This window comes from Triturus cristatus, chromosome 2_1, assembly GCF_964204655.1.
Source record: "Triturus cristatus chromosome 2_1, aTriCri1.1, whole genome shotgun sequence".
Lineage (NCBI taxonomy): Eukaryota > Metazoa > Chordata > Amphibia > Caudata > Salamandridae > Triturus > Triturus cristatus.
Genome location: NC_140581.1, coordinates 86,948,655 through 86,961,512, shown reverse-complemented (window position 1 = coordinate 86,961,512; position 12,858 = coordinate 86,948,655). Strand labels below are relative to the sequence as shown.

The 12,858-nt window shown below is 45.8% G+C and overlaps 1 protein-coding gene across 3 annotated transcripts in view; it reads left to right on the top strand.

The window, feature by feature from the left end:
- Window positions 1-12,858, top strand: part of LOC146863805 (phospholipid-transporting ATPase ID-like) — a 696,782-nt gene that overhangs the window by 289,327 nt on the left and 394,597 nt on the right. The gene's annotated exons all lie outside the window — the stretch shown is intronic.

Genomic DNA, 12,858 nt, shown 5'->3' with positions numbered 1-12,858 from the left:
CAATGGGGGTTATTACTCCCGATCTGCCCGGGGCAGAAAGCCCACTAGGCACCAGGGATTATTGTTTTTTTTAATAAAAGAAGGGTGTGGTCAGCCCACAATTTGCATACCAATGCCCCAACCCCCCCCCCGGCCCTATTAATAATAGTCTAGCCTCCCCTGGGGGGGGAGATGGCAGCTATTACCCCTGATTTGCCCTCTTGGGGGGCAGAAAGCCATCTAGTGAAAACTACAAAACACAGATATCTCTGAAAACTAGACACTCGGGAGAGTCCAGGGAGGTGTGGCTTGTGTGGGACCCCCCAACGTTTTCTTACCCAGAATCCCCTGCAAACATCAAATTTAGCTAAAAACATCACATTTTCCTCACATTTCTGTGTGGGAAAGTTGTGGGATCACCATTAAGACAAAAGAATTCTACCACCCAGTGTTCTCCCAGGCCTCCCAATAAAAATGGTACCTCACGTGTGTTGGTGGGCCAAGTACCGGCGACAGCGAAGGGATTATGCATTTGTTTGCTTACTCTCTCTCTCGTGCTGCACACTTCCACTCAAAAACATGCCCCACACCCTCTTTACTCGAGGTCACCCGCTCCTCTCCTGCTACTTCCCCTCTCCTCACGGTCTTTCAAATACAAAAATGTAATTGTACTTTTTTTTAAATGAGTGTCTGGCAGATGCCATGTGCTTTTGCGCATGGTTTCCCCGCCCCTACACACTCAACTTTGCTTCTTCTCCCACTCATTACTCTGTTGTTCCCGCACCCTCACAGTCATTTCCATTTTTGTTTTGATTTTCATTTTTTGGAGGGCCCTACAGCTGACATTTGCTGATAGTCACTCTGCTATACGAATAGTGCTTTCACACACACACAAAAATTTAAAAAAGAAAACGGCTACTCGTCATCCCGTAAGCAAGCACATGCATGGTGGCACATGCACGTGCATGTGTCATATAGCAAGCACACGCCTACAGAATGACATGGCTGAAACAGCAGCCCCGTCATCACACAGTTTTTTCATTTTTAGGTCTCGCGAGCCAAAGGCTCGAAGAGACATTTTATATCTGGGCTTCTCAAAGTGCTGCCGTGGCCTAAAGCTACAGTGTACGTGAACGTGCACGCGCGCAGCGCCATGTATCTTTCCTCCGTGGGGATCGTAAACACGATCACTTTCACTTTTGCGGGCTCCTCTGTTGCTCACATTCCCCCCTCCCTTCTCGCCCAGCCCTTGTTTAATCTCCCTTTGCCTCTGCCCCCACCGCCTGCACGATACTGCGTGCCTACAGCTGACAGCAGACACCAAGCCTCCTGCGCTCTGATAAGCCGTGCACTCTTAGGGATATTTGATGTGCTTGTATTTATCCCTCAATGAACCGCCGCTCGTCACAAAAGATCACCGACCACTGCCGCGTTTGGCTGTCGCCTTTGAAATGCTCAGTAAACACAAATGCAGCGCCTCATTGAACAGATCCCACAAACTCTCAAGATTCCAATTCATATTTTGCTGCGTGTCAAGGGCGCGACCGCCATTAACAGTTTACTGCGTGACAACAGCAAGACCAGCAGTGATTCCCACACAGTTTCAGATCACTGCCCTGCTGTGCTTTTCTGTTGATATGAATAGGTTGCTCAGCTGTAGGGACAGGAAGAATGCTACTTAGTTGTAAACATGGCCGGGCAACTTTCAGGTTACTAGTAAACAGGAACTCAAAAAACAACTACCAGTGTTCGTTGGGTCTTCCCTTTAACGTGATGGCAGATAACTATTTGTAGATGTATAACTTGCAACGCCAAAGGTGGTTAATATGTAATCTTCCATACATTTTTTTTCTCCTACCATGAGGATTTTTGTAAAATCTCGCAGTTGCAGTCGTGCTGGATACCTGGTGCCCTTTCTGTGTAGTGTATTTTCAAAAGACCCATGGTATAAGCTTTCTCAGTGTGTGTACATTTTCTCTGTGTTAATCCACATTTGCATTTTCTCTGTGTTAATCCACATTTGCAACACAACAAGGCTCGCTTATTCTTCATAACGGTTGCAAAGCGCTTCGCGAGGTGTTTTAAAACAGAAAGAAGTTTCGCAATGTTGTGAATATAACACGTTTTAATACTGTCTGATCTTAACCGTACAGTAGCAGTGGAATAAAATGGACTGTGTATGGTTTCCCTTCTGTTTCTATCTCCTGCCACCCTAAGCTCCACCCCCGCTGCTTCTTACCCACCACTCCTTTCCTCTCCTGCTTCCCCTCTCTACTTCCACTATACTGTCTCCCTTCTCACCCCCACTGCTTCCCCCCCACTGCATTCCTCTCTCATCTGCCTATGCAATGCTTCATTTACTCCTCTGGACTGCATCGACGCCAGTGCACTGGAATGCGATCCACAGCTCCAGCTGGAGCCCATGCGGTGCGGATTCAAATTCATCCACCTCACCAGCATTAGGAAGAGACAGATTACTGGAAGAGAGGTGCTACAGCACACAGTAGGTGACATACAAAAATCAGCTCACAATTTTTATTTATTCTTTAGTTATTGCAATAAAGCATTTCTCTGCTGAGTGAATCCTTTGTTTCAGAGGGGACGAAAGGAAGGCCACTGATCTCTCACAGTGATGCAATGTAGCATCAGTCTTGGTGGTTTAAAACAGCTGGCCAAGAGGGCACTAACTACACTGTTAAGGACAGGGCCACCCCCCCCCCCCCCACACACACTGACCACAGCAGTCATGTGAGATTCACAGGATATGGAGGCGATACTAAGACTTGAACTTACTTCCCCAATTTCAAAGTTGGTAACTCTGGCCATAGCACATTCCAAGTCAACACAATCTAAGGCCTGCATATATCACTGGACAATTTAGCCGGCTGATTCACACTGCGCACTCACTCGCATGGCTTATGAAGACAACAAGCATTCAACTCCACGTAATTCAACACAACGCCACACAATTAAGTGCCTTACAATTCCACAATACACAAATGAACAGCACATCATTCCACTACACAACGCATTTCAACATCTCATTATTCCAAACCACACATTTATACTCTGCATCATTATACTATAGGCCACATAATGGCAATCCATCAAATTCAACTCCAAAAATGTCCACTCCGCTCCATGCCACAGAATTCCACTTCACATAATACCACCCCTTGCAAGATAGTTCAATTACACTCCATCCAACAGATTTCAAATCCATATAATAACACTACACAAAAGTACACTCCAACCTACATAATTACACTTCACACCACATAATTACACTTCACACACATCCACTCAGCTCCAAAAGACATATTTACACTCGGAAAAATTCAACTCCGTAACGTGCCTCAGATTTACACTCGCATAATTCCACACCATGCCACACAGTTCCACACAATGCCACACCACACAGTTCACCACATAAATTTCATGCCACACAACAAAATTACACTCCACTCCATACCACATAATTAACGCCACATAAATCTACTCCATGATGTTAGATTTGTGAGTCTCTAGTTGGCACAGGTAGGTACTTGTGACAAATAGGGACCCTTGCCTCTAGTCAGGGTAAGGGGGTACACTCCTAAAATAACCACTGCTCACCCCATTGGTAGCTTGGCACGAGCAGACAGGCTTATCTCAGAGGCAGTGTATAAAGCATTTGTGACCACGTGCAGCAACCCAGTGACAACACTACAAATGGACACCACACAGGTTTTATATAAAAAATACGTACACTTTATATAGATTTACCACAGGACCATAAACGACAAAAATACACAATACTATTACTTTAAGATGGTAGTTTTTAGCTTAGTTCAGTTCAGTTCTTAAGATGCGACACTTTGCGTCAATGTACCTTACCTTGCATTGCGCTTCCACGACAAGCAACATCGCAGCGATGGAAATGCAGCAAATTTCTGGTGCAAAAAAATAAAGAGGTGAAGATCTTCCAGATGCGGCACGCTTCTCCGGGGATGCGAGAAGTTGTCGGTTCGATGCGTAGACTGCAGCGGCGACACCCTTGTTCAGAAGTGCGATGGCAACAGCTCCAACTGCGACACTCTTCTCCCACGATGCGTAAAGCTTCCGCACGATGCGACAACTACAGCGGCAACATCCTTGTTCAGAAATGCGACGGCAGAAGCTCCGACGGCGGCGCGCTTCTCGGGGATGTGAGGCGCTTTCTCCGATGCGGTGCAATGTGACAGTTCCAGTGGTGACACCCTTGTTCAGAAGTGCAACGGCAGCAACAGCGATGGCGACACGCTTCTTCCTCGTTGCGAGACTCTTCTCTCGATGCGGTGGAGTGCGACAACTCCAGCGGCGACACCCTTCTTCAGAAGTGCGATGGCAGCAGTAGCGACGGCGACACGCTTCGGCTTCGTTGAGTCGCGCTTCCAGCTCCTTGCGACACGCAGTCCCTCAGAAGGCCCAAAACAGCAGCAGGCACTCCCAAAGAACTCTGAGGAGCTGGGGGTTGAAGTCTGTTGTCCCTGAGACTTCAGCAGGAGGCAAGCTCTGGTCCAAGCCCTTGGAGATCCTTACAAGTTGAAATAAGCACACAGTCTCTTCTCCTTCCTTTGGCAGTCAGGCAAACCACTGCAGGCCAATCCCCCAAGCAGCACTTCAGCTTAGGGATAGTCTCTCCTCAGTTTCTTTAGGTTCCGCTCCTCAGTAAAGGTTTCTTCCTGTTCCAAAAGTGATCTAAATTCTTGGGATCAGGGTCCCAAAATTTATACCCAGAAATCCTTTGTCCTCTGAATGCAGAGGGGCCTTTGCCCAGTCCAAACCAATTCCTGAGCACTCTGTTTACCAGACTTCTCCTTTCCTGAAGTGCTGGAGATCTTTCCTGGGTGGACAGAATAGCAACAGTAAAAAGGACATTGTTAACAAAGATTCTCTTCATCATGCAGAACCTCCTGTTGCCCCCCTTGCCCACCCCAATTGGTGCTTGGTAGACTCCCAACGACTGACAGAATCCTACATATGGGACGGGAGGGAGACAGGGTTTACAACGCTGGCAATACCACCAGGGTTGACAACGCGGTCGTTACAACAACCGTGTTGTTACCACGCGTGGCATTACATCGCAAGTAGTTTCACCGACCAGCGCTAAGTGGCGTGCAACACCAGGAAATGTGTTGGATTTTAAATCCAACACCTACCCTGCTGTTGCGTTAACTGGAGTAGGAATAGTAATTTACACTATTCCTAAGTCCAGCGCGCCACCTAGCGAAAGTCGTTGAAACGACTTGCGATGTAATGCCACGTGTGGTAACAACGCGGTCGTTGTTACCTTGCACATGGTCACACCACGCATTGTATCGTCATACATTCGGGACAGGAATATACCCTGCATGGCTAAGAAAACAAGCATTTGCAATGCAATAGGTCTCGCAGTTGTTAAGAGTTTGAGCTATTGGCACTATAAATGGCAATGCCTTTTATTTATGTGTGGGTTTTTAAAACATAAATAAAAGGCATTGTCATTTACAATGCCAATAGCTCAAACTCGTATAAATGCGAGACCTATTGCATTGCAAATGCTTGTTTTTCCTGATGTTCTTCAGTATCAGCAGTAAGCGTTGTCACAGCCGATATGTCTACGAGGCAAGACATATTGACTTTGCCATTGCTTGTTCTAGTTCCAAGTCTATCTGCTCGGAGAGTTATAAAGTGCACGCTTTTGCTGCTGAGAGCAGGTTCCAAGGTTTTTCCTAATGTTGATTCCACTTGCTATCTAAATTAATCAGTTTGTCCTCTGGTCTTCTTCCCTGGGACTCAGACATGTTGGAGAAAGGTTCTATCACATGCTTGATGCCAGGAAAATTGGTGTAGTCCTATTCTTGTAGGATAAAATGTATAGAACATTTGAGTTGCTGTTTGTGGCTTTTATCTGAGTGTTTTTGGGCAACCTGTCACTAATGCTGGCGCACAAACCTGTATCTCATTTACCTTCTTGTACGCGCCAACGACTGGACTTCGAGCGGCGTAGTCCCTATCGGACTTTGGTGCTCCCCGCTGGATACGTCTCTCGATTATCTTACACATGGAATGCTAGATTGGAAGCACTTCTGTTTTAAGAATGACAGACAAGGACTAAAGTTTAAAGATTTACTTATAGAACATCAGTTACAGAAATGCATATGCTGGGCCATCATTCAGTAAGTTCCATTAGTATGCAGGTCAATAGTAAGTATAAATCCAGCATAGATTTGCCCTGAAAGAATGGGGAAGGAGTTCGCCTTAGCAAGGAGAAATCAAATACTTTTACGGGACTTTAAACAAAGGATTTCATACATTCACTACTTGAGTGCATAATTCATAGACTTTTCACCAATGAGAAGCAGGCAAAAAGTATTGTTTTTTATTACATTAAATATTATTTTATGTATTTATTTTTTAAGTATTAATTTTAAATAAATATTAATATAAACATTTTTACAAAATACATTTGGAGATTCTCTCACCATTCGCCTACATTGGAGTCGGGTGTTCCCAGAGTCTGCACACGCACCATGACTCGGTGCATAGTATGTTGTCGGGTCTGAGACAGTTACGTGGCCCTTCGTTCAGCGCTGCTTGGGAAATCTACGGGCCTGATTGAGATCTCGGCGGACGGGTTACTCCGTCAAAACGGGGACAGATATTCCGTCCGCTGAAAGATACACCCCATAGGATATAATGGGATTGATAGTTCCAGAGGAACCCGTCTGCCAAAATCTAAATCAGACCCTTAGTCTTTTTATAGCAAATCCATCCCTACAGCAAAATAATAGCCACAGTAGTGATCAGTTTGAATACTGTGGCGTCGCATCCAAGATGGATGACAGGACAAAGTTGCACTAAGTTAGTGAAAGCTCTATCTCTCATGTGTAACGCACCACAGATTGGGAAACAGATCCCACACTTTTATCCCCTTCTGTGCCACGCCCTTTCCCCCTCCTGTGCCGGGCGTTACATTAGTGGGTGGGGTTCATGACGAGATAGTCTCGTCATGGGCACAGCACGACCGTGCTCCATGACGAGACTAGCTCGTCATGGGCACTGAAGAGGTTAATTTCTGTCCAGTTGATTTACACAATATAATGTGTTGTTTTATTGATACCCAGGCAGATACACCTGTTGCTACTCCTTAAGAGTAAAGGTGGGTTGTGCAAGTTCACTCTCGGAATGTTTCACGGCTGCCATCTGGCTTCTGTGAACACCTCCCCTGAGCACTGCCTTGTGGATTCTGATACTAAACATGATATCATGAATCCTGTACCATAACTCTGCTTGTTGGTCTGCACACACTCTCGGCCTCTCTTTTTGGCAAAAACGTTTAATAATTTAAATAGTTACGATGTTCAAATCTGAGTATATTGTATTGTGATGTAATTGCATTTATATAAGGCTTACTACCCCTGACGAGGAGTCGAAGCGCTTTTTCGGCGAGTAGCACACTACTCTGGGACCCATAAAGGATTAGTGTTGAATTAGTATAGTGAAATGTGAAAGTAATTAAAGTGGTGGATAGGTTAGTCAGATATTTGGATTCGGAAGGATAGAAAAGAAACAAGGTTTGATTTATATAGCGCTTGTTACCCCTGATGGGGTGTTGACGCGCCTTTTTTTGGGGGGGGGGGTGGGGGGGCAGTAGCAAGCTACTCCGGAAACCCATAAAGGATTATTGGTGAAATATGAAAGTAATTTGAGTGGTGGATATTAGTCAGTTATTTGGAGTGAGATGGATAGCGGAGGGATAGAAGGGGGAGAAAGGTTTGCATTCATATAGCGCTTGTTACCCCTGAAGGGGTGTTGAAGCGCTTTTCTGGCGAGTAGCACGCTACTTCAGAACCCATAAAATGTTTAGTGTTGAAAATTAGTAAAGTGAAATATGAAGCAATTTGATGGTGGTTATGTTATTCAAGTATAGAGAAGGGTAGCAGCAGGATGGAAGAGGGAAAGAGGTTTGTATTCATATAGTGCTTGCTGCCCCTGATGGGGATTGAAGCGCTTTTTTGGTGTGTAGCACGCTACTCTGGAACCCATTAGTATATGGGAATATATGCAACATTTAAAGAGTGACCAATAAGACCACTGGTAGTGTCAGGGTTGCTTGGCTCAGGGAATAGATTTTTCTATGCCCACTCAGGGCCCACCCAGGGCCCACTCGGGGCCAGTGCTTATCGGCATAACCTCGACCTTTTTATTGTCCTTTTTCATTTTCTCTGCAGAAAGCAGATCTGACCATTATAAATATCTCAACTCTAGAGGTTTGGCCCCATAGTCGAAATCAGGGGTGTCCAACATAGCTCGAGAGAGCCAGATCGACACCAGGTTTTTAGAATAACATTTAACTGTAAATGTATTTTATGTGGGTATCTAGAACATTTGCTTTAGATAGCTGTATGCTGTATTTCGAAATTTGAATTTTGTTAACAGTATAATATCTTGCCAATAAGACAATAGAAACATTTCCTTAATATACATTACAATAAAAAATGCAGCATACTTCTTAAAAACCTCCATTCTTCATAAATACCTTTCTTCACATCTATATACATATATACTTTAATTGCTGATCATAAAAGCAAATTTCTAAAAACCACAAACAGGGCCTCAGCTGTGTGCTGTAGGGTGCAGACTAGAACTGTGAATGACTCAATAAGAATAGGGCGTGGGCTGGCTGGAAGCCTGTATATTACACGTATAGAAACTAAACAATGAATACACAGGTGAAGAGGTCAAAGTTCACACAGAAGAGGCTGGGCTTTGCAAACAGAGGGAGGGGGTGCCTTTTTACGGCTGCCCCCCCCCCCCCCCAGTGCATGCCACTCTTTAGGGAATGCAAACCCCATCTTGCAAGCAGGGGCCTGCCTGGGAGGCCTGCCCTCCTGAGAAGATGCAGTGAAACCAGTACATTCTTTCCCTGCTCATTTTCACTTCCTAAAATCCAGGGACAAAAACAACTGTTATCTGTGGCACTGTTTTCCTTTGGAGTTCTAGGAAAGACAGGGTCAGCCGCATCACTGACATGGATCTTAGTTTAGGATTTTAAACATCTTTGCACATGGAAACTATGTGTTACAGGTATTTTGCTACTGTTTTTGATTTATATGTGGACTTCTTTTAAAGCACACAAAATTCAGCCCAGTGAAAAAGATATATGAATCAAATACACTACTTAGTTTGAAAAGAAATGGCATTGTTAGGACAAAGATGTCATTTGCATGATGTATTGCCGTGCGCCCTGCCGGCCCTGCACCCCGAACTGCATTCCTATGATCCTGGGTTTCTGATTTTTGGTCATGACACACACTAATCCCATGTATGTAAATTGCCTGAAGAACAATCTTTTGATGAGAATAGCTTCTGGACCCGGTCCTGAACCTGGAGAGTTCCACCAAGGCACTGTCCCTTTCGTGGGGTTCATGCCTCGAGCCCGGTGGTGGCAGCGTACCACGGTTGGTGAATTACAGTGGCGGGCCTGTACCTGTGAGATGTGACTACACACCTAGAAGCTCAGTCATGTGAAGTTCTGCTGCTCATGATGAATCTGGTACCCTGAACACATTCCATGCGTTGTGCATGTGTGTGTGTTGTTGTGTGTGTGCTCGATGTTACAAGATGCCATGCACAAGTGATACAGGCCCGCAAGTTGCATCAGAGCACAGGATGGAGAGGGTGCTTTCTCCAAACAGCACATGTGTACTGCGGGCATCTCCTGGAAGAGAGGGAGACATCCAAAAGCTATGGGGAGGAAAGAGGAGACGGGGTCTCCATAGAAGTGTCCGGGCCCTTCCGGATACATCGGGCTGACCCTGGCTGCAGCTGAGTTAGGTGGATGGCGGGGGTACAAGATGAGCCTTGCAGTATCTTTTGTTGGTGAAAGGAGCCCTCTGAAGGTGCACAGATTCTTGTTTCTCTTCCAGATCTCTGTGAGGACGGGTCCTAAGGAGCTGGGTGCAGCCAGCGATCACCCCTGTGTACTCCTGTGGTGGGCAGTCCACCTGCAGACTGTCCTGCTGGGCAGCATCCTTGCAGCCAGGAGCCCGGCCTGGAAGGGGGCCTGGCAAGGAAACAGGAAGGGGCACCTGACCCAACTGTGCCAAGGAATCAGAAAACATATCCTCCGTCTGCGAAAAGATGGGAGCTCGAACCCCATCATTGTTCATAGCTGTGGTCTTTTCTGCAGAGGTGGGGGTACTCTGCAGAGTTCTCAGGGACTACTACAAAACTAAGGGTTCGTGTCACATTGACAGCCAGCTCCCCAGAGGAAAGGGAAAAACGCCTGGAGTCCGATCTGAAGGATGAATTACTGGACTGTCCTGGATGCCAAGAAGATATCCCAGCCCTGAGCGAGGGAAGGAAGCGCCAACCCTGAAGGAGGAGCGGATCGTAGAAGGGCGTGCTGTAGTTGATCCTGGGTTCGTCTACCTGCCGTCTGGAAGTCTCTGCTCCTGCTGTGACCGTCCAAGCGAAGTCCTAGCGCTGTGCAGCTCCTGAGCACACTGTCGTGTGTCAACTCGAGGCTCCTGAGCACACGGCCGTGTGTCACCTCGAGGCTCCTGAGCACACTGCCGTGTGTCACCTCGAGGCTCCTGAGCACACGGCCATGTGTTACCTCGAGGCTCCTGAGCACACTGCCGTATGTCACCTCGAGGCTCCTGAGCACACGGCCATGTGTTACCTCGAGGCTCCTGAGCACACTGCCGTATGTCACCTCGAGGCTCCTGAGCACACTGCTGTGTGTCACCTCGAGGCTTCCGAACACACTGCCGTGTCACCTCGAGGCTCCTGTTGCTGGTGAGATCTGAGTCAAGTACGGAAAGGGTTGTGTTTGTCCCACTTTGCAGAGCCGCAGTAGGACAGGCCCCTGGACAGCAGAGGTAAAAGGCCTCAACTTCCACAGTTGTAGCCCAGAGACCCCTACTTGCCCCGTGGCCTGCTGAATGGGGTCCGACAGTCATTATAAACTCACGATCACTTTTTGACTGTTCCTAGTGACATCATGGGAAGAGACAGGGCACAACGCTTGCAATAATCTTTTTGAAAAAATTGAAATTTCTTGATATTCATAAACAGTGAGGCAAAAACAACCAGAAATCAAAGCCCAGGGCATGCTCACATACTAAAGTAAAGGGATTTGTTAAATGATAGGGGTACAAAAGCATACTGTAGCGACCCTCTAATCATATCTGCTTGAGCCACTCTGCGGCTTTTTACACTGTAAGTGGGTGATGGAGCTCAGGGAGAAATCACCCTGCCACCTATGGTTCTTTCAACAGCAAATCACGTTTTTGTAGAGAATGTTTGTCCGGGTTTTCAAAGCCCGAGGCCAAATAGTAGTTGGCCATTAAGACATTTCCTTCACTGTAACACCAAAGCCCTTTCAGGTGCTGTTTGGCACCCTCTTGTGACAATTTGTGGTAGTGCTGTAAAGCAGCGGCCTACAGTTGCCTAAATGTAACATTAGCCAGATGTGTTTCCCTATTAGTCGAGAAAAGGACAAGGGAACCCAACTCACTAAGGAACCTGGGTGGGTAAATTATTGTCAGAAACAGTGGTTCCTGTGGAATAATAGAATCATATATAGATAATAAGGTGCATAATCACAATGGAAGGGTTAAAATTATGTCAGAGGGTGAAGAAACCACATACACCTATGGTTATAGTTTGATAAAATCATATTTTATATTTTACAAACATAATTCTATATATAATTGAAAAAAAAATGTGCGTAGTGTCCCCAGTGAGAAACAGGAACCTAAAATATTGGTTGGTGACATAATTGTGACAGTATTTTACAAGGTTTCCAAGGTATTCAAACAAGTCAACCATTTAGCAACTCAATACACAATATACAGCAGCTATATACAATAATACGCGCTGTTAATGGTTTGCTTTCATTTGTTGTTGATGACGTTTTGACCCTATGCGTGATCTAGGGTCTCATCAGGACCTATGGATTTAGGGACATCAAGAAAAAGTAAAAATAATAAAATAAGCATATGGCCCATGTACCGGCACAAATGCGACCAACTGGATAAAAGGTCATAAAATCAAAAGTAGCTGGCGGGTGGAATGCGCAGCCGCGTGAGGTGTACGTGCCAACAGTGGGTGAAGGAGAAAAAGGAAAACGAGATACTCACAAGGACACCCAGCCGGGTACTGATTATGTGAGAAGAAAAACAAAGAGAAGAATATTAAGTATAGGGACAGCAGGCAAGATGGTAGAGGTGCTGTAAGGGCTATCTGTACTAATGATATTACATAATAAGGAAACCTTACCCCAAGTGAGAGTAAAGGCTGGTACTCTACGGGTAGCTGAGCACTGTTACTGTGTTGATGATGCACAGAGACTTGTATAAAGACGGTGATGAGGAACTCTGTTATTAATGGGAAACAATTAGGGCCTGCACACTTAAGGTGTGGTTCTATAAAGTGAGTACCTCTGGGGACTGATTTTACCTGGAGTTGGTGTTAATCACAAGCGGTGCTGTCGCGCTGACCTGTGAATCATGAATGTTCAATATGGTGGTCTGTACCTGAGAATAGCAGGGGGGACAGAGTTACATTTGGTTTTATTGCATAACGGCATTGCGTGGTGGAACAATGGCGGGCAAGGCCAAAGGTTCTCACCTACATATGGTATGAAGCTCATCTATAGAAGCAAGTATTTTTCAATGAAGACGAATTGCGTAATTAACAGGACTCAGACGATTAGTGAGGCAACAGGGAGAGTGAAACTACTAGAGTCCCTAAATGTGCGCAGCATCATCAGATTCTTACCTTCAATAATAGCAGTCCTCAAAGCGCGTGACGATACCCTACGCGGGCAGCACGACAGCGTCAGTCTGTCTCCTGTTGGCTAAATGA